Below are 16,577 nucleotides of genomic sequence, written 5' to 3'. Positions count from 1 at the left end.
TCTTTTTTGAAGAGCTTCTGTGACTTTGTCGAGAGCAGCACGAGCTTCAGGGGTTAAAGTTCTTGGCGAAGTGATGTCGCAACTTCCTCTCAGCAAATGGAAGAGCGGACTCAGTTCATCATTGGTGATTCCCAGCATCGGTCTGACCCAGTTGATTTCTCCTAGAAGTTGTTGTAACTCTTGTAGGTTGTTGACTCTGGTTCGGATGTGAATTTTCTGTGGTATTATTGTCGTCTTCCATCGTCTTCCATCATCTTCCATCCCAGGTACTTCTAAGGTGAAACTTGTTGAATTTTCGTTGCAGAGATTTCAAGTCCAGCTTTTTGAATTTCAGCAACAACACAGTCGCCAGTTTCTTCCATCTCTTCCTTTCAAAGGACTCCACCCTTAAAGCCAATTTTTCTTTCTCTGTATCTATAGATTGACAAACACCAGAACAACCATGTTTTTGCTTAACTGAAAAAGAGTTCCCCGGAACCACAATTTCCCGAGTGGAAGCAGCCACCTCAGCCTCCACCCCAGGCCCAACAGAATCCAATTCAGGTTTCAGTGTCCCTGCACAAACAATTTTAGGAAGTACAGTCACTTTTTCATTTCCATCTTTTACACACTTTGTTCCATCCCCCTTACAAGAGTCACATATTTTTACATTAACAGAACAACGCGAAGAAAAGTCCAAAAGAGTCTCATTTTTTTCCCAGAGAGAGAGAAGAAAGATTTTGTTCAACAGAGTTCAAAGCAATACATTCAGCATTTGCAACAACACTTGTAACATTCTCCGATACTCACACAGTCTCCGGTTTACTGGAATTTAATGAGACAGAACCAGAAGCTTTGTTTTCTGAGTCCAAGTTGATCTTATTATTATCAGTTTGTTTAAAACAGTGCTCCAACAGCGCTCTACAAACCGGCATAAGTTCTCTTAAGCTTTCATCTTTTTTGAGAGAGACTAGATTATAGATTCTCCAGTTTATCTGATCCCAAAAATGAAAAGTAAAAGCAGACTGCAGATTTAAATCTTGCGTATTCGCTTTAACCCAGATAAGTAAGTTTTTAAGCTCAGTTTTTGAAATTTCAGAGTGACCTTTTTCTTGTAACATTGTCTCTAATTGATGAAAAACATCCCATTCAACTTTTGATAAATTCGTTCCCATTTTTGTGTTCTTTTAATAATTTTCTTTTTCGCTATTTTGCCTCCCAACGTCACCCAAGCGCTCTCCCGAGATAAGTTACTTACAATTTTCTTGGCTTCGGCGGGAGAGATGATACAGTATGCTCCTTGTTAACACTTGGGTCTCCGCAGCTGGTACTTCCACAATTTTTCTTTGTTTTTCTTCTATTCTACGTCCTCACACGAGGCACCAATATGCGGGGGATGGGACAGGTATAAGTCCAATAGTGTCAGGAACCCACGCCTTAAAAAAGGAACCCACTAGGCCGCGGCAAAATATCCAAATATGGATAACATGGTAACCAGACCAGTGAAGAGATTTTTGCTTTTATTTCCAGCACATCAGTCTCAAAATACAAAATGGAGACATGACAGCTCACTGATCCACACCAAAAAAATGTCTCCTTCAACAGGGCTCATACAGCAATACATAAAATCATCTCAGACTGGAATTCAGCCAATCAGACACAGAAAACACATCTTGACAAGCATTCTATCCAATCTTATAAAACATAGGTAATCGTAGCTAAAACAAAGACTAGTTGATAAGAGACAAAGAACAGAGTTCTATTCATGCTAACCTTCTAAAGATATACATTAAATAATCTTGTTGCCATCCTAAAGCCAATTCTACAGAAGCCTATTGTTATTTGTCACGTCTACTGCTTGGGAAACTTTTCTGCTTGCATGGAAAACTTTTTCTGCTTGCATGGGAAACTTTTCTGCAATGCTAACAAAACTCCAGTCTAAGGCCTACATACTTCTTTGTAACCATTTCTTAAAAATCCTCTAACCTTATGGATTCCAACATTTCCCCCTCTCTGTTTGACCCAGAAGCTTTCATTTTCTTGTCGCTTGCTATTTGCGTTTCATAGCTCTATTGCAAAATTTCTGCTTATTATCTGCTGAAGACCTATTTTCACTAAACTGAAGCATTGCTATATTACGGCACAGCAACTTAATGCTGTGAAGACCCAATCCCTGAAAGAGAGATATGAATCACGTTTGGCAACAGTCGCAAGGCATCGTTCAAAAACTCTGGTCGATTCCAAGGCCTTAATTCAAAACCTTCGTTCATGTCAATACCCTCATCTACTGCTTTCGTGAGATTTCGTACACTCTCTGTGCTTCTACTTCCTAGTTCTCCTGCTTGAATGACAAAAACTTCTCGGACTGTTTTGTTCATCATTCGCCGAACACAACAGAGTATACAAGGTGCCACTATCAATATCAGTATTAGAACACCTAATATGTAAAGACCTATCTTGCAAAGTTGCCTTAGCCAAGGTGCAAAACTCCAATTTTGAAACAAATCATCCAACCAGGAACCTCCATCTTCTTTAATTTGGGCTGTCAGATCCTTTAATTTTTGAATGCTTTTGTGAATGGATTCAGAATGATCAGACAAATTCATACAACACAATCCTTCAAATTCCTCACAACCATGTCCTTGTGCCAGTAAAAGAAAATCAATGGCTGCTCTGTTTTGAAGAGTAGCATGTCTAATACTATCAACATCGGTCAACATATCACTGATTGCGGAGGATGTGGCATTAGCTTGTTTGCTCAGCCAACATCCAACTCGATCTAATTGTCTCAATGCCACAGCTGAAGCCAATTGGGGTAGAAATATACCTGCTGAAAGCCTTCTGGCGGCATTCCAAGGCATAAAATCACTCTGACAGTTCTCATCATAATGAGGAACAGCTCTTGTTTTCCTTTGTTTCTTTTTCATCACTGCTTTGGCAGTGGGGGCAATTATGGTAAGCATACCAATGCTACAAGGGCCACCTTCAAGGTGGGCTGGAATGCCTTGCCAACCTCTGTCTCCGCAAATGATCCAATACCCTTTTGGCAATTGCCGTGGATATTGGTCCGTCTCCAGAAACACATCCCAACTGTTTGAAACATTTGCTGCCCTGAGAAGTTTGTTGGACCAAATGTTCCAATTGAAGGAAGGACTGTTTCCATTGTCAATTCCACCTGGTTTACCATTGGATTCTTTTCTGACCAAAGGAAACTCTTTCACTGGCACAACAACCAAACAGGTTGAGGAAGGCTTTTCTGGTTCCGAATTAGACAGACATATAGTATCCGATCCGGTAGCCTTGGCTAAGGTCACCCAAACACTCGTTTTCGGTTGATCCACAGGCAAATCTGCACGACAAAAAACAATTAAAATCAAGCAAAACAAGTATACCATTTGATTCTGCCCCATCTCTTTCAAGAACTAAGTTTTGGCAGAATTCTTTCTAAACAAAAACAATAACCTAAATTTTCAGCCAAAAATTAGCTTCGTTAAACAAACATTCAGCATTCAATTTGTATACTCATAAATAACATTGGCACAAAATCAGAGTTCATGGGTTCACCGATGCACAAAGAACGTCAGGCACAAGAGGCGTCAGGCGAGACCCGGGATCCTTCCATTCGGTCCACGTCTGCGTACTCGCTTCCTCAGTTCTAGGCTCGACAACAGGTTCTGAAGTGCGATACGGTTTGACGTTTTTGGCAGGAACCCACTTAATTCTTCCAGCACCTGTGGAAATAGAAGCATACCCTTTGCCCCACGTTATTAATTGAAACGGGCCTTCCATCTGTCCAGAGTCAGGGTTTCTAATTAGAAGAGGAGGATGTTCTTTCAGTTTTGCCTGTGTGCTATTTGAAAAGTGTCTAAAGATTGGTGGATCTGGTTCTGTACTTGAACTGTTTAGAAAATTAAAACCATACAAAGCCTTACTCAGTCTCATCTGTGGGGTGATTTCCGTTCCCCCTCTCTGTTGATCTAATATGCGTTTTAAGGTTTGATGTGTTCTTTCAATGATTGCTTGGCTTGTGGGAGAGTGGGGAATACCAAAAATGTGTCGAACACCCCATTCATTTAAAAATGTGGCCAATTTTTGAGATATGTATGCGGGACCATTGTCAGTTTTTACTTCTTGGGGTATACCCAATGAAGCAAAAGCTTGCAGGAAATGATGACAGGCATGGCTGCCAGTTTCACCTGTGTGAAGGGAAGCAAAAACTGCACCAGAGAACGTGTCTATGGAAACATGAATATTTTTAAATTTACCAAAAGAAGGCTATTTAGTAACACCTGTTTGCCACAACTGTAGGCTTTGTAAGCCTCGGGGGTTGATTGCTCCTGTAGAAACAGGAGGTTGTACCAATTGACAGTCAGGGCAAGTATGAATGATAGCTTTAGCTTGACTTTTAGTGATTTGGAACATTCGCATGAGTGCTTGTGCATTTTGGTGGAAAAAGGCATGACTCAATTTTGCTTGTTCAAAAATATTTGGCAATGTGTTAGAAATGACCATTGTCAGCTTGTCCGCTCTTGCATTTCCTTCCACTAAAAATCCAGGAAGTGAAGAATGCGCCCTAATGTGAGAAACAAAATATGGATTAGTTCTATATTGCAAAGTTATAAAAAGACATGAAAGCCAACGATGTAAAGTTTCATTACTAACATCCTTTAAAATGGAACCTTCTATTCTCCTGACTACATTAGCAACATAAGCAGAATCTGTGACCAAATTAAAAGGCTGAGGAAACAGCTGAAAAGCTCAAACTACTGCAGCAAGCTCAACAATTTGAGGGGATCCCTCTACTGTTTGAATATCAGATTCCCAAACATCAGTCTTTTGATTAAACCAAGTCACAACGGACTTGTGGCTTTTACCAGAGCCATCAGTGAAGAGAGTCACAGCTTGTAAAGGTTCTTCACTTAATTTAGGTTTTTCTCTGAAAATCAATTTTGCTTGCAGTAGTTTGTGAGCTGAATAGTGTATGGAACAAACACCTGGAAAACCTAAGAATGCATATTGTAAATCATCAGAATTTTGCATTGCCCAATTGAAATACTCATTTTTCAATGGCAAATAGATAACTGAACATTCTTGACCTGCCAAAGTTAACAATCTGGTTCTAGCCTTAATTATAATGTATGCAATCATTTCTAAAACTGAGCAAATGGTCTTTGAAAACCTGTAGGGAGGAAAAACCCATTCCATTATTAACAAAGGATCTTGTTCTGTGGCATCCCACTGGAAAATGAGACCACAAAGCTGCATCTTCTCTCCTAAGATTGCAAGAAAGAAAGGATTTTCAGGAATGCAGCGATGAGCTTGTCTTTTTTGAAGAGCTTCTGTGACTTTGTCGAGAGCAGCACGAGCTTCAGGGGTTAAAGTTCTTGGCGAAGTGATGTCGCAACTTCCTCTCAGCAAATGGAAGAGCGGACTCAGTTCATCATTGGTGATTCCCAGCATCGGTCTGACCCAGTTGATTTCTCCTAGAAGTTGTTGTAACTCTTGTAGGTTGTTGACTCTGGTTCGGATCTGAATTTTCTGTGGTATTATCGTCGTCTTCCATCGTCTTCCATCATCTTCCATCCCAGGTACTTCTAAGGTGAAACTTGTTGAATTTTCGTTGCAGAGATTTCAAGTCCAGCTTTTTGAATTTCAGCAACAACACAGTCGCCAGTTTCTTCCATCTCTTCCTTTCAAAGGACTCCACCCTTAAAGCCAATTTTTCTTTCTCTGTATCTATAGATTGACAAACACCAGAACAACCATGTTTTTGCTTAACTGAAAAAGAGTTCCCCGGAACCACAATTTCCCGAGTGGAAGCAGCCACCTCAGCCTCCACCCCAGGCCCAACAGAATCCAATTCAGGTTTCAGTGTCCCTGCACAAACAATTTTAGGAAGTACAGTCACTTTTTCATTTCCATCTTTTACACACTTTGTTCCATCCCCCTTACAAGAGTCACATATTTTTACATTAACAGAACAACGCGAAGAAAAGTCCAAAAGAGTCTCATTTTTTTCCCAGAGAGAGAGAAGAAAGATTTTGGTCAACAGAGTTCAAAGCAATACTTTCAGCATTTGCAACAACACTTGTAACATTCTCCGATACTCACACAGTCTCCGGTTTACTGGAATTTAATGAGACAGAACCAGAAGCTTTGTTTTCTGAGTCCAAGTTGATCTTATTATTATCAGTTTGTTTAAAACAGTGCTCCAACAGCGCTCTACAAACCGGCATAAGTTCTCTTAAGCTTTCATCTTTTTTGAGAGAGACTAGATTATAGATTCTCCAGTTTATCTGATCCCAAAATTGAAAAGTAAAAGCAGACTGCAGATTTAAATCTTGCGTATTCGCTTTAACCCAGATAAGTAAGTTTTTAAGCTCAGTTTTTGAAATTTCAGAGTGACCTTTTTCTTGTAACATTGTCTCTAATTGATGAAAAACATCCCATTCAACTTTTGATAAATTCGTTCCCATTTTTGTGTTCTTTTAATAATTTTCTTTTTCGCTATTTTGCCTCCCAACGTCACCCAAGCGCTCTCCCGAGATAAGTTACTTACAATTTTCTTGGCTTCGGCGGGAGAGATGATACAGTATGCTCCTTGTTAACACTTGGGTCTCCGCAGCTGGTACTTCCACGATTTTTCTTTGTTTTTCTTCTATTCTACGTCCTCACACGAGGCACCAATATGCGGGGGATGGGACAGGTATAAGTCCAATAGTGTCAGGAACCCACGCCTTAAAAAAGGAACCCACTAGGCCGCGGCAAAATATCCAAATATGGATAACATGGTAACCAGACCAGTGAAGAGATTTTTGCTTTTATTTCCAGCACATCAGTCTCAAAATTCAAAATGGAGACATGATAGCTCACTGATCCACACCAAAAAAATGTCTCCTTCAACAGGGCTCATACAGCAATACATAAAATCATCTCAGACTAGAATTCAGCCAATCAGACACAGAAAACACATCTTGACAAGCATTCTATCCAATCTTATAAAACATAGGTAATCATAGCTAAAACAAAGACTAGTTGATAAGAGACAAAGAACAGAGTTCTATTCATGCTAACCTTCTAAAGATATACATTAAATAATCTTGTTGCCATCCTAAAGCCAATTCTACAGAAGCCTATTGTTATTTGTCACGTCTACTGCTTGGGAAACTTTTCTGCTTGCATGGAAAACTTTTTCTGCTTGCATGGGAAACTTTTCTGCAATGCTAACAAAACTCCAGTCTAAGGCCTACATACTTCTTTGTAACCATTTCTTAAAAATCCTCTAACCTTATGGATTCCAACATTTCCCCCTCTCTGTTTGACCCAGAAGCTTTCATTTTCTTGTCGCTTGCTATTTGCGTTTCATAGCTCTATTGCAAAATTTCTGCTTATTATCTGCTGAAGACCTATTTTCACTAAACTGAAGCATTGCTATATTACGGCACAGCAACTTAATGCTGTGAAGACCCAATCCCTGAAAGAGAGATATGAATCACGTTTGGCAACAGTCGCAAGGCATCGTTCAAAAAACTCTGGTCGATTCCAAGGCCTTAATTCAAAACCTTCGTTCATGTCAATACCCTCATCTACTGCTTTCGTGAGATTTCGTACACTCTCTGTGCTTCTACTTCCTAATTCTCCTGCTTGAATGACAAAAACTTCTCGGACTGTTTTGTTCATCATTCGCCGAAGACAACAGAGTATACAAGGTGCCACTATCAATATCAGTATTAGAACACCTAATATGTAAAGACCTATCTTGCAAAGTTGCCTTAGCCAAGGTGCAAAACTCCAATTTTGAAACAAATCATCCAACCAGGAACCTCCATCTTCTTTAATTTGGGCTGTCAGATCCTTTAATTTTTGAATGCTTTTGTGAATGGATTCAGAATGATCAGACAAATTCATACAACACAATCCTTCAAATTCCTCACAACCATGTCCTTGTGCCAGTAAAAGAAAATCAATGGCTGCTCTGTTTTGAAGAGTAGCATGTCTAATACTATCAACATCGGTCAACATATCACTGATTGCGGAGGATGTGGCATTAGCTTGTTTGCTCAGCCAACATCCAACTCGATCTAATTGTCTCAATGCCACAGCTGAAGCCAATTGGGGTAGAAATATACCTGCTGAAACCCTTCTGGCGGCATTCCAAGGCATAAAATCACTCTGACAGTTCTCATCATAATGAGGAACAGCTCTTGTTTTCCTTTGTTTCTTTTTCATCACTGCTTTGGCAGTGGGGGCAATTATGGTAAGCATACCAATGCTACAAGGGCCACCTTCAAGGTGGGCTGGAATGCCTTGCCAACCTCTGTCTCCGCAAATGATCCAATACCCTTTTGGCAATTGCCGTGGATATTGGTCCGTCTCCAGAAACACATCCCAACTGTTTGAAACATTTGCTGCCCTGAGAAGTTTGTTGGAACAAATGTTCCAATTGAAGGAAGGACTGTTTCCATTGTCAATTCCACCTGGTTTACCATTGGATTCTTTTCTGACCAAAGGAAACTCTTTCACTGGCACAACAACCAAACAGGTTGAGGAAGGCTTTTCTGGTTCCGAATTAGACAGACATATAGTATCCGATCCGGCAGCCTTGGCTAAGGTCACCCAAACACTCGTTTTCGGTTGATCCACAGGCAAATCTGCACGACAAAAAACAATTAAAATCAAGCAAAACAAGTATACCATTTGATTCTGCCCCATCTCTTTCAAGAACTAAGTTTTGGCAGAATTCTTTCTAAACAAAAACAATAACCTAAATTTTCAGCCAAAAATTAGCTTCGTTAAACAAACATTCAGCATTCAATTTGTATACTCATAAATAACATTGGCACAAAATCAGAGTTCATGGGTTCACCGATGCACAAAGAACGTCAGGCACAAGAGGCGTCAGGCGAGACCCGGGATCCTTCCATTCGGTCCACGTCTGCGTACTCGCTTCCTCAGTTCTAGGCTCGACAACAGGTTCTGAAGTGCGATACGGTTTGACGTTTTTGGCAGGAACCCACTTAATTCTTCCAGCACCTGTGGAAATAGAAGCATACCCTTTGCCCCACGTTATTAATTGAAACGGGCCTTCCATCTGTCCAGAGTCAGGGTTTCTAATTAGAAGAGGAGGATGTTCTTTCAGTTTTGCCTGTGTGCTATTTGAAAAGTGTCTAAAGATTGGTGGATCTGGTTCTGTACTTGAACTGTTTAGAAAATTAAAACCATACAAAGCCTTACTCAGTCTCATCTGTGGGGTGATTTCCGTTCCCCCTCTCTGTTGATCTAATATGCGTTTTAAGGTTTGATGTGTTCTTTCAATGATTGCTTGGCTTGTGGGAGAGTGGGGAATACCAAAAATGTGTCGAACACCCCATTCATTTAAAAATGTGGCCAATTTTTGAGATATGTATGCGGGACCATTGTCAGTTTTTACTTCTTGGGGTATACCCAATGAAGCAAAAGCTTGCAGGAAATGATGACAGGCATGGCTGCCAGTTTCACCTGTGTGAAGGGAAGCAAAAACTGCACCAGAGAACGTGTCTATGGAAACATGAATATTTTTAAATTTACCAAAAGAAGGCTATTTAGTAACACCTGTTTGCCACAACTGTAGGCTTTGTAAGCCTCGGGGGTTGATTGCTCCTGTAGAAACAGGAGGTTGTACCAATTGACAGTCAGGGCAAGTATGAATGATAGCTTTAGCTTGACTTTTAGTGATTTGGAACATTCACATGAGTGCTTGTGCATTTTGGTGGAAAAAGGCATGACTCAATTTTGCTTGTTCAAAAATATTTGGCAATGTGTTAGAAATGACCATTGTCAGCTTGTCCGCTCTTGCATTTCCTTCCACTAAAAATCCAGGAAGTGAAGAATGCGCCCTAATGTGAGAAACAAAATATGGATTAGTTCTATATTGCAAAGTTATAAAAAGACATGAAAGCCAACGATGTAAAGTTTCATTACTAACATCCTTTAAAATGGAACCTTCTATTCTCCTGACTACATTAGCAACATAAGCAGAATCTGTGACCAAATTAAAAGGCTGAGGAAACAGCTGAAAAGCTCAAACTACTGCAGCAAGCTCAACAATTTGAGGGGATCCCTCTACTGTTTGAATATCAGATTCCTAAACATCAGTCTTTTGATTAAACCAAGTCACAACGGACTTGTGGCTTTTACCAGAGCCATCAGTGAAGAGAGTCACAGCTTGTAAAGGTTCTTCACTTAATTTAGGTTTTTCTCTGAAAATCAATTTTGCTTGCAGTAGTTTGTGAGCTGGATAGTGTATGGAACAAACACCTGGAAAACCTAAGAATGCATATTGTAAATCATCAGAATTTTGCATTGCCCAATTGAAATACTCATTTTTCAATGGCAAATAGATAACTGAACATTCTTGACCTGCCAAAGTTAACAATCTGGTTCTAGCCTTAATTATAATGTATGCAATCATTTCTAAAACTGAGCAAATGGTCTTTGAAAACCTGTAGGGAGGAAAAACCCATTCCATTATTAACAAAGGATCTTGTTCTGTGGCATCCCACTGGAAAATGAGACCACAAAGCTGCATCTTCTCTCCTAAGATTGCAAGAAAGAAAGGATTTTCAGGAATGCAGCGATGAGCTTGTCTTTTTTGAAGAGCTTCTGTGACTTTGTCGAGAGCAGCACGAGCTTCAGGGGTTAAAGTTCTTGGCGAAGTGATGTCGCAACTTCCTCTCAGCAAATGGAAGAGCGGACTCAGTTCATCATTGGTGATTCCCAGCATCGGTCTGACCCAGTTGATTTCTCCTAGAAGTTGTTGTAACTCTTGTAGGTTGTTGACTCTGGTTCGGATCTGAATTTTCTGTGGTATTATTGTCGTCTTCCATCGTCTTCCATGATCTTCCATCCCAGGTACTTCTAAGGTGAAACTTGTTGAATTTTCGTTGCAGAGATTTCAAGTCCAGCTTTTTGAATTTCAGCAACAACACAGTCGCGAGTTTCTTCCATCTCTTCCTTTCAAAGGACTCCACCCTTAAAGCCAACTTTTCTTTCTCTGTATCTATAGATTGACAAACACCAGAACAACCATGTTTTTGCTTAACTGAAAAAGAGTTCCCCGGAACCACAATTTCCCGAGTGGAAGCAGCCACCTCAGCCTCCACCCCAGGCCCAACAGAATCCAATTCAGGTTTCAGTGTCCCTGCACAAACAATTTTAGGAAGTACAGTCACTTTTTCATTTCCATCTTTTACACACTTTGTTCCATCCCCCTTACAAGAGTCACATATTTTTACATTAACAGAACAACGCGAAGAAAAGTCCAATAGAGTCTCATTTTTTCCCAGAGAGAGAGAAGAAAGATTTTGTTCAACAGAGTTCAAAGCGATACTTTCAGCATTTGCAACAACACTTGTAACATTCTCCGATACTCACACAGTCTCCGGTTTACTGGAATTTAATGAGACAGAACCAGAAGCTTTGTTTTCTGAGTCCAAGTTGATCTTATTATTATCAGTTTGTTTAAAACAGTGCTCCAACAGCGCTCTCCAAACCGGCATAAGTTCTCTAAAGCTTTCATCTTTTTTGAGAGAGACTAGATTATAGATTCTCCAGTTTATCTGATCCCAAAAATGAAAAGTAAAAGCAGACTGCAGATTTAAATCTTGCGTATTTGCTTTAACCCAGATAAGTAAGTTTTTAAGCTCAGATTTGAAATTTCAGAGTGACCTTTTTCTTGTAACATTGTCTCTAATTGATGAAAAACATCCCATTCAACTTTTGATAAATTCGTTCCCATTTTTGTGTTCTTTTAATAATTTTCTTTTTCGCTATTTTGCCTCCCAACGTCACCCAAGCGCTCTCCCGAGATAAGTTACTTACAATTTTCTTGGCTTCGGCGGGAGAGATGATACAGTATGCTCCTTGTTAACACTTGGGTCTCCGCAGCTGGTACTTCCACGATTTTTCTTTGTTTTTCTTCTATTCTACGTCCTCACACGAGGCACCAATATGCGGGGGATGGGACAGGTATAAGTCCAATAGTGTCAGGAACCCACGCCTTACAAAAGGAACCCACTAGGCCGCGGCAAAATATCCAAATATGGATAACATGGTAACCAGACCAGTGAAGAGATTTTTGCTTTTATTTCCAGCACATCAGTCTCAAAATTCAAAATGGAGACATGATAGCTCACTGATCCACACCAAAAAAATGTCTCCTTCAACAGGGCTCATACAGCAATACATAAAGTCATCTCAGACTAGAATTCAGCCAATCAGACACAGAAAACACATCTTGACAAGCATTCTATCCAATCTTATAAAACATAGGTAATCGTAGCTAAAACAAAGACTAGTTGATAAGAGACAAAGAACAGAGTTCTATTCATGCTAACCTTCTAAAGATATACATTAAATAACCTTGTTGCCATCCTAAAGCCAATTCTACAGAAGCCTATTGTTATTTGTCACGTCTACTGCTTGGGAAACTTTTCTGCTTGCATGGAAAACTTTTTCTGCTTGCATGGGAAACTTTTCTGCAATGCTAACAAAACTCCAGTCTAAGGCCTACATACTTCTTTGTAACCATTTCTTAAAAATCCTCTAACCTTATGGATTCCAACATTTCCCCCTCTCTGTTTGACCCAGAAGCTTTCATTTTCTTGTCGCTTGCTATTTGCGTTTCATAGCTCTATTGCAAAATTTCTGCTTATTATCTGCTGAAGACCTATTTTCACTAAACTGAAGCATTGCTATATTACGGCACAGCAACTTAATGCTGTGAAGACCCAATCCCTGAAAGAGAGATATGAATCACGTTTGGCAACAGTCGCAAGGCATCGTTCAAAAAACTCTGGTCGATTCCAAGGCCTTAATTCAAAACCTTCGTTCATGTCAATACCCTCATCTACTGCTTTCGTGAGATTTCGTACACTCTCTGTGCTTCTACTTCCTAGTTCTCCTGCTTGAATGACAAAAACTTCTCGGACTGTTTTGTTCATCATTCGCCGAAGACAACAGAGTATACAAGGTGCCACTATCAATATCAGTATTAGAACACCTAATATGTAAAGACCTATCTTGCAAAGTTGCCTTAGCCAAGGTGCAAAACTCCAATTTTGAAACAAATCATCCAACCAGGAACCTCCATCTTCTTTAATTTGGGCTGTCAGATCCTTTAATTTTTGAATGCTTTTGTGAATGGATTCAGAATGATCAGACAAATTCATACAACACAATCCTTCAAATTCCTCACAACCATGTCCTTGTGCCAGTAAAAGAAAATCAATGGCTGCTCTGTTTTGAAGAGTAGCATGTCTAATACTATCAACATCGGTCAACATATCACTGATTGCGGAGGATGTGGCATTAGCTTGTTTGCTCAGCCAACATCCAACTCGATCTAATTGTCTCAATGCCACAGCTGAAGCCAATTGGGGTAGAAATATACCTGCTGAAAGCCTTCTGGCGGCATTCCAAGGCATAACATCACTCTGACAGTTCTCATCATAATGAGGAACAGCTCTTGTTTTCCTTTGTTTCTTTTTCATCACTGCTTTGGCAGTGGGGGCAATTATGGTAAGCATACCAATGCTACAAGGGCCACCTTCAAGGTGGGCTGGAATGCCTTGCCAACCTCTGTCTCCGCAAATGATCCAATACCCTTTTGGCAATTGCCGTGGATATTGGTCCGTCTCCAGAAACACATCCCAACTGTTTGAAACATTTGCTGCCCTGAGAAGTTTGTTGGACCAAATGTTCCAATTGAAGGAAGGACTGTTTCCATTGTCAATTCCACCTGGTTTACCATTGGATTCTTTTCTGACCAAAGGAAACTCTTTCACTGGCACAACAACAAAACAGGTTGAGGAAGGCTTTTCTGGTTCCGAATTAGACAGACATATAGTATCCGATCTGGAAGCCTTGGCTAAGGTCACCCAAACACTCGTTTTCGGTTGATCCACAGGCAAATCTGCACGACAAAAAACAATTAAAATCAAGCAAAACAAGTATACCATTTGATTCTGCCCCATCTCTTTCAAGAACTAAGTTTTGGCAGAATTCTTTCTAAACAAAAACAATAACCTAAATTTTCAGCCAAAAATTAGCTTCGTTAAACAAACATTCAGCATTCAATTCGTATACTCATAAATAACATTGGCACAAAATCAGAGTTCATGGGTTCCACCGATGCACAAAGAACGTCAGGCACAAGAGGCGTCAGGCGAGACCCGGGATCCTTCCATTCGGTCCACGTCTGCGTACTCGCTTCCTCAGTTCTAGGCTCGACAACAGGTTCTGAAGTGCGATACGGTTTGACGTTTTTGGCAGGAACCCACTTAATTCTTCCAGCACCTGTGGAAATAGAAGCATACCCTTTGCCCCACGTTATTAATTGAAACGGGCCTTCCATCTGTCCAGAGTCAGGGTTTCTAATTAGAAGAGGAGGATGTTCTTTCAGTTTTGCCTGTGTGCTATTTGAAAAGTGTCTAAAGATTGGTGGATCTGGTTCTGTACTTGAACTGTTTAGAAAATTAAAACCATACAAAGCCTTACTCAGTCTCATCTGTGGGGTGATTTCCGTTCCCCCTCTCTGTTGATCTAATATGCGTTTTAAGGTTTGATGTGTTCTTTCAATGATTGCTTGGCTTGTGGGAGAGTGGGGAATACCAAAAATGTGTCGAACACCCCATTCATTTAAAAATGTGGCCAATTTTTGAGATATGTATGCGGGACCATTGTCAGTTTTTACTTCTTGGGGTATACCCAATGAAGCAAAAGCTTGCAGGAAATGATGACAGGCATGGCTGCCAGTTTCACCTGTGTGAAGGGAAGCAAAAACTGCACCAGAGAACGTGTCTATGGAAACATGAATATTTTTAAATTTACCAAAAGAAGGCTATTTAGTAACACCTGTTTGCCACAACTGTAGGCTTTGTAAGCCTCGGGGGTTGATTGCTCCTGTAGAAACAGGAGGTTGTACCAATTGACAGTCAGGGCAAGTATGAATGATAGCTTTAGCTTGACTTTTAGTGATTTGGAACATTCGCATGAGTGCTTGTGCATTTTGGTGGAAAAAGGCATGACTCAATTTTGCTTGTTCAAAAATATTTGGCAATGTGTTAGAAATGACCATTGTCAGCTTGTCCGCTCTTGCATTTCCTTCCACTAAAAATCCAGGAAGTGAAGAATGCGCCCTAATGTGAGAAACAAAATATGGATTAGTTCTATATTGCAAAGTTATAAAAAGACATGAAAGCCAACGATGTAAAGTTTCATTACTAACATCCTTTAAAATTGAACCTTCTATTCTCCTGACTACATTAGCAACATAAGCAGAATCTGTGACCAAATTAAAAGGCTGAGGAAACAGCTGAAAAGCTCAAACTACTGCAGCAAGCTCAACAATTTGAGGGGATCCCTCTACTGTTTGAATATCAGATTCCCAAACATCAGTCTTTTGATTAAACCAAGTCACAACGGACTTGTGGCTTTTACCAGAGCCATCAGTGAAGAGAGTCACAGCATGTAAAGGTTCTTCACTTAATTTAGGTTTTTCTCTGAAACTCAATTTTGCTTGCAGTAGTTTGTGAGCTGAATAGTGTATGGAACAAACACCTGGAAAACCTAAGAATGCATATTGTAAATCATCAGAATTTTGCATTGCCCAATTGAAATAATCATTTTTCAATGGCAAATAGATAACTGAACATTCTTGACCTGCCAAAGTTAACAATCTGGTTCTAGCCTTAATTATAATGTATGCAATCATTTCTAAAACTGAGCAAATGGTCTTTGAAAACCTGTAGGGAGGAAAAGCCCATTCCATTATTAACAAAGGAACTTGTTCTGTGGCATCCCACTGGAAAATGAGACCACAAAGCTGCATCTTCTCTCCTAAGATTGTAAGAAAGAAAGGATTTTCAGGAACGCAGCGATGAGCTTGTCTTTTTTGAAGAGCTTCTGTGACTTTGTCGAGAGCAGCACGAGCTTCAGGGGTTAAAGTTCTTGGCGAAGTGATGTCGCAACTTCCTCTCAGCAAATGGAAGAGCGGACTCAGTTCATCATTGGTGATTCCCAGCATCGGTCTGACCCAGTTGATTTCTCCTAGAAGTTGTTGTAACTCTTGTAGGTTGTTGACTCTGGTTCGGATCTGAATTTTCTGTGGTATTATTGTCGTCTTCCATCGTCTTCCATCGTCTTCCATCCCAGGTACTTCTAAGGTGAAACTTGTTGAATTTTCGTTGCAGAGATTTCAAGTCCAGCTTTTTGAATTTCAGCAACAACACAGTCGCGAGTTTCTTCCATCTCTTCCTTTCAAAGGACTCCACCCTTAAAGCCAATTTTTCTTTCTCTGTATCTATAGATTGACAAACACCAGAACAACCATGTTTTTGCTTAACTGAAAAAGAGTTCCCCGGAACCACAATTTCCCGAGTGGAAGCAGCCACCTCAGCCTCCACCCCAGGCCCAACAGAATCCAATTCAGGTTTCAGTGTCCCTGCACAAACAATTTTAGGAAGTACAGTCACTTTTTCATTTCCATCTTTTACACACTTTGTTCCATCCCCCTTACAAGAGTCACATATTTTTACATTAACAGAACAACGCGAAGAAAA

Source organism: Melospiza melodia, chromosome W (assembly GCF_035770615.1).
Source record: "Melospiza melodia melodia isolate bMelMel2 chromosome W, bMelMel2.pri, whole genome shotgun sequence".
In the NCBI taxonomy this organism is placed as follows: Eukaryota; Metazoa; Chordata; class Aves; order Passeriformes; family Passerellidae; genus Melospiza; species Melospiza melodia.
Note: the sequence above shows the minus strand (reverse complement) of the source record.